The sequence below is a fragment of the Cryptomeria japonica genome, chromosome 7, assembly GCF_030272615.1.
Source record: "Cryptomeria japonica chromosome 7, Sugi_1.0, whole genome shotgun sequence".
Lineage (NCBI taxonomy): Eukaryota > Viridiplantae > Streptophyta > Pinopsida > Cupressales > Cupressaceae > Cryptomeria > Cryptomeria japonica.
In genome coordinates this window covers 178,681,989-178,687,423 of record NC_081411.1, presented here as the reverse complement: position 1 = coordinate 178,687,423, position 5,435 = coordinate 178,681,989, and positions in this window count along the sequence as shown.

Sequence of the window (5,435 nt, the reverse complement as noted above, 5' to 3'; positions counted from 1 at the left end):
CTCTTGTGCTTCTATTTATAGATTTTGATGATACTCCTTTAATAGCTCTGTCACATCCATCCTTCACCAACACAGTGTGAATCTTAAGCTTCCATAGAACAAAATTCGAACCATCAAACTTATGTACCTCAAATCTGTTAACACTATTTCGAGCCATTGCTCACTTCTAAAAAACAAACAACTTCTACACAAATAACTTAAGCTCTGATACTAATTGTGAGAAAAATAACAACTTATTCCCAATAGGCTTTCTCCCCTTAGGAAATGGCACAATCTCCCATGTTTTTTTCTTATGGAGAGCTTCCATCTCCTCTTCCATATCAACTCTCCATTTGCTTGCACATTCAGCTTCACAAGCCTCCTGATATTAACTAGGTTCACCAACATCAGTAAGTAATGCATAAGAAGAAGTTCAAGTAAGAGAATACCTTATAGGTGGTTTGATTATTCTACTAGATCTTCTTAAAATAGGTGATGATTCACCCTGTGACTCAACTAATTGTTGTTCTTTTGGTTGATCTTCATCTACTTGCTTTGCATCTGGTTGTTCTTCATCAAGAACATCTAGATGATCATCACATTTTTCAACCTCTACTAGAATAATTTCCATACCTTGTTGTTCTTTACCCCTTTGTACCTTCTACATAGCCAGGAAAAATACATTTGTGGACTTCTTGTCTAGCTTATTTATATTCTCTTTAGGATTATGTAAATAAGCATTGCAACCAAAAATACAGAGGAATGAGTAATCAACTGGTTTACCTTTTCATATTTCTTCTAGAATTCTATTATCAAGAGTAGTAGTGGGAGATCTATTGATCAAGAAACAAGCTATATTTGTAGCCTCACCCCAAAATTTTTGCTCCAAACCAGTATTACTCAGCATGCATCTATCTCACTCCATGATTGTATGGTTCATGCGTTCAACAACACCATTTTGTTGTGGTGTCCTAGCAACCATCAACTGCCTTGCAATTCCATTCTCACTGCAAAATTGACTACATTCTATTGAACAAAACTCACCTCCATTATCAATTCTAAGACATTTTATTGTCTTACCTTTCTGATTCTCCACTAGAGCTCTAAATCTCTTAAAACAAGAAAACACTTTAGATTTCTTCTTGAGAAGATAAATCCACACCTTATGGGAATAATCATCTATAAATGAAACAAAATATGATGAACCTCCAATAGATGTCCTAGGGGATTCCCAAGTATTTGAATGAATTCGATTTAATACATCTTTTCTTTTGGTAGTACTTCTAGAAAAACTCAGTCTATTATGTTTTTCAAACAAACAATGTTCACAAAAACTTAAATCTTTAGATTTTGCACCTGGGAGAAGATTTCTATCTAGCAGTACTTTGAGACCTTGTTCACTCATATGGCCTAGCCTTTGATGCCAGGTTGATAATGAGTCCATCTCTACATCAGATACCACAATAGCCTCTCCAATGTTAATTTGTCCAACTAATCTATAGAGATTGCCAACCTTCTCTCCCTTTAGCACGACCAAAACTCCCTTTATTACTTTGAGACAACTATTTTCACCACTGAATCTTTAACCTTGTTCATCAAACACTCTAAGTGAAAGTTGTTGGTGGAAATAATTATTCAACATGGATATTATTACACCATACTTAAGTTTACTTAGGTACATGCATTTCATAGTAGTTAGGGTATGAGACACATTTGGGTGTTTGTCCCACATTGGGATAGTGTGTGTAGGATAATTTCCACCTTTTCTGGACTTATCTTGTTGTTACACTCCACATTCAGTGGGTGATCCACCTCATGTGGAATATTATATTGTTTCTCCTACCTAACCACACCTATTTCCTACCTACCCTTGTTTCTTTTTGAGCCACATGCCATGTTTGTGTTCTCACATATCCATATAGCCTTGCCTACATAGGCATACTCATATTCATTGTAACAACAACTATTGATCATTTTTCTATTGATGAGAATACAGTTTATTCTTGTCCTATATTGTGTCTCTATTTTGTACATTTCATTGAGCTCTTGATCTTAGAAAAATTTCACATGGTATTAGAGTCATTAGAGTGTCATTGATTTGTTAATTGAGAGAAATTTGATGCTATTTGGGGTTGTATATTTTGAAGCTTTCTATTGTAGGTTATTATTGAAGTTTGATGGATTAAATCTGAGATCACCAATGGATTGAGGAGGTCCAAGAAAGTTAGTTTTTCTTTTTGTTTCATACAAATCAAACTTCGGAGGCCAAATCTAGAGGCATTTGAAGTTTGAAGTTGTGACAGAAATTTTCCAGAAATTATAATTTTTGAGGCAATTTTCAAATGTCGATATCTCACTCATCCGGACTCCTTTTTTCGTGAATTTTTTTTTGTTTTGGGGTATAATTTTGTGATCTATACAATGGCATAGGATTTTTTAATTTTCAGATACAATGTTTTCAGAAATCATGAAATCCCAATTTTTACAACTTTGGAGGCTTCATTTGGGCTCATATGGACTCCTTTTCAGGTGCCATTTTTTTTAAAGTGCATAATTTTTTATCTACTTCTATAATCTGCTATCGGTTTTCAGCAATTTTGGATAGAAATTTTACTTTCATCATATGGTCTTATTTGACCAATTTGGCATTTGTATTGCATAGATCTATCTACCTGATCTTTTGCTTTGTAGTTCTCAGCCTATTGGGGCAGTTGTAAAACAAAATTAGAAGTCCACTTTGCTATTATTTGCAAGTGCCAACATGATCTTTTTATGGTGGGTTAGTTTTTCATTTATATCTCTTGGTGAAATTCCATTGAGAGGCATTTTCATCTGCAGTATTCTACAAGGCTTCTTTGTTGGTGGCATAATTTTCATGTTTCCACATTTGAATATTTTATCATGATGTATGCTCTTTCTTGAACAATGGTGTACTCGCATTATCATAAAGTGCCACACCTCTTTGTATCATGCCATTATTGACTATTTGATGTAATCCTCTTGTACATGTAGATTAGAAATATCTTGTGAGACTTGGTGCATGGCTCCAGCTGAGGCTTAGATTGTACACATTTGTGCATGGCTCCCATGAGACTTTGATTGTACCGATATTTTTGTTATTGACAAGTATCTAGATGATGCTCAAAGTAGGTTGTCTCCATGCCTGATCTTTATCATGTTGTAGCGAGTGATTCATCGTCATCGACTTGGTACCTGGTTTTGTCACACTTTGACATTATTGGCGTAGCATTGGCTCTCTTTCTTCCTTATGGGAAGGTATTTTGGTCAACATCTTGGACCATCTTTGTAGGAGATTCAACATTGAGGGGGGGCTTCATGGTCTCTTCTTCTCTCTTATGGGGGGGACATATTTTGTTCTTCTCATTCATCATTAACAGAATTGTGTTCTTTCATCATCTCTCTTTTGGGGGAGGGTTTTTTCCCATTCGATTTTTCTCTCTTTCTCTATTTATGGGAGATTGCATTTTCATTTGTACATGGGTACCTAACATGGCCTCGTATTCGGGACCCATCTTGCATTTCTTAGTTGCATTGTATACTTAAGTGCATTCCCCTAAGTTGCACTTAAAGGGGGGTGTTGGTGTAAATAATTATTCATCATGGATATTATTACACCATACTTAAGTTTACTTAGGTACATGCATTTCATAGTAGTTTGGGTATGAGACACTTGCGTGTTTGTCCCACACTGGGATAGTGTGTGTAGGAGAATTTCCACCTTTTGTGGACTTATCTTGTTGTTACACTCCACATTCAGTGGGTGATCCACCTTATGTGGAATATTATATTGTTTCTCCTACCTACCCACACCTATTTCCTACCTACCTTTGTTTCTTATTGAGCCACATGTCATGTTTGTGTGCTCACATATCCATATAACCTTGCCTATATAAGCAGGTTCATATTCATTGTAACATCAACTATTGATCATTTTTCTATTGATGAGAATATAGTTTATTCTTGTCCTATATTGTGTTTCTATTTTGTACATTTCATTGAGCTCTTGATCTTGGCAAAATCTCACAAAAGTAATTTTTTCTTTAAACTAGGTACATGCCTAACATGCTTAATAGTTCTACCTATTCCATCAAACATATTGATTCTTACCTCTCCTTCACCAACAACTTCACATGGGTTGTCATTTCCCATGTAGACCATACAACCATCACAAGACCGATAAGAAGTAAACTAGTATCTGTGTGGTGTCATATGAAAGGAAGCACTAGAATCAAGAATCCAAACATGAAATAAAGAACTTCTCAAATTAGCAGTTAATACCTCTCCATCTTCCAATGGTGTTTGAACTTCAGCAGTGTTTGCCTCAGATGCAGGTGTACTAGGATTCTCCTTGGTTTCTTTTGGCACCATGTAATCCTTCTTGACATGTCCATTCTTGCCAAAGTTCCAGCATTTCACCCTTTTTATCCCCTTTGATTTGGATCTAGTTTGTCCACACTCAGTATTTTCTCTTACCCAAGTTCCACCTCTTGAAATAAGGACTTCATTAGAAGAAGATTCTTGAGATGTCTTCCACCTTGAATCTTCAAAGATTAAAGAAGCCACGACATCCTCAAAGACTAGCTTCCTACTTAGTGCAGAATTACTGAGAGCCATTACCAACTGATCCCAACTATCTGGCAAGGAGCAAAGCAATATTGCTGCCTTATCTTCTTCATCGGTTTTCACACCCATTGAAGCCAATTTGCTTGTCAGTGTATTGAAATTGTTCATATGATATGTGACAGATGAATTGTCATGCATTCTCAAATTATACAACTGTCTCCTTCGAAGAATTTTGTTTGCTAATGACTTCATCTCATACAACTTTGCAATCTTACCCCACAAGTCATGATATTTACAAGTTTGGATGATACTTTTTTAAGAGCTCTGTCACATCCATCCTTCACCAAAACAGCGTGAATCTTAAGCTTCCATAGAGAAAAATTTGAACCATCAAACTTATGTACCTCAAATCTGGTAACACTATTTCAAGTCATTGCTCACTTCTAAAAACAAAGAACTTCTACATAAGTTAACCTAAGCTCTGATACCAATTGTGAGAAAAACAACAACTTGTTCCCAATAGGTTTTCTCCCCTTAGGAAATGACACAATCTCCCATGTTTTGTTCTTATGCAGAGCTTCCATCTCCTCTTCCATATCAACTCTCCATTTGCTTGCACATTCAGCTTCACAAGCCTCCTGATATGAACTAGGTTCACCAACATCAGTAAGTAATGCATAAGTAGAATTAAAAGTAAGAGAATAACTTATAGGTGGTTTGATTACTATACTGGATCTTCTTAAAAGAGGTGATGATTCACCCTGTGACTCAAGTGATTGTTGTTCTTCTGGTTAAACTTCATCTAGTTGCTCTACATCTGGTTGTTTTTCATCAACAACATCTAGATGATCATCACAATTTTCAACCTCTAC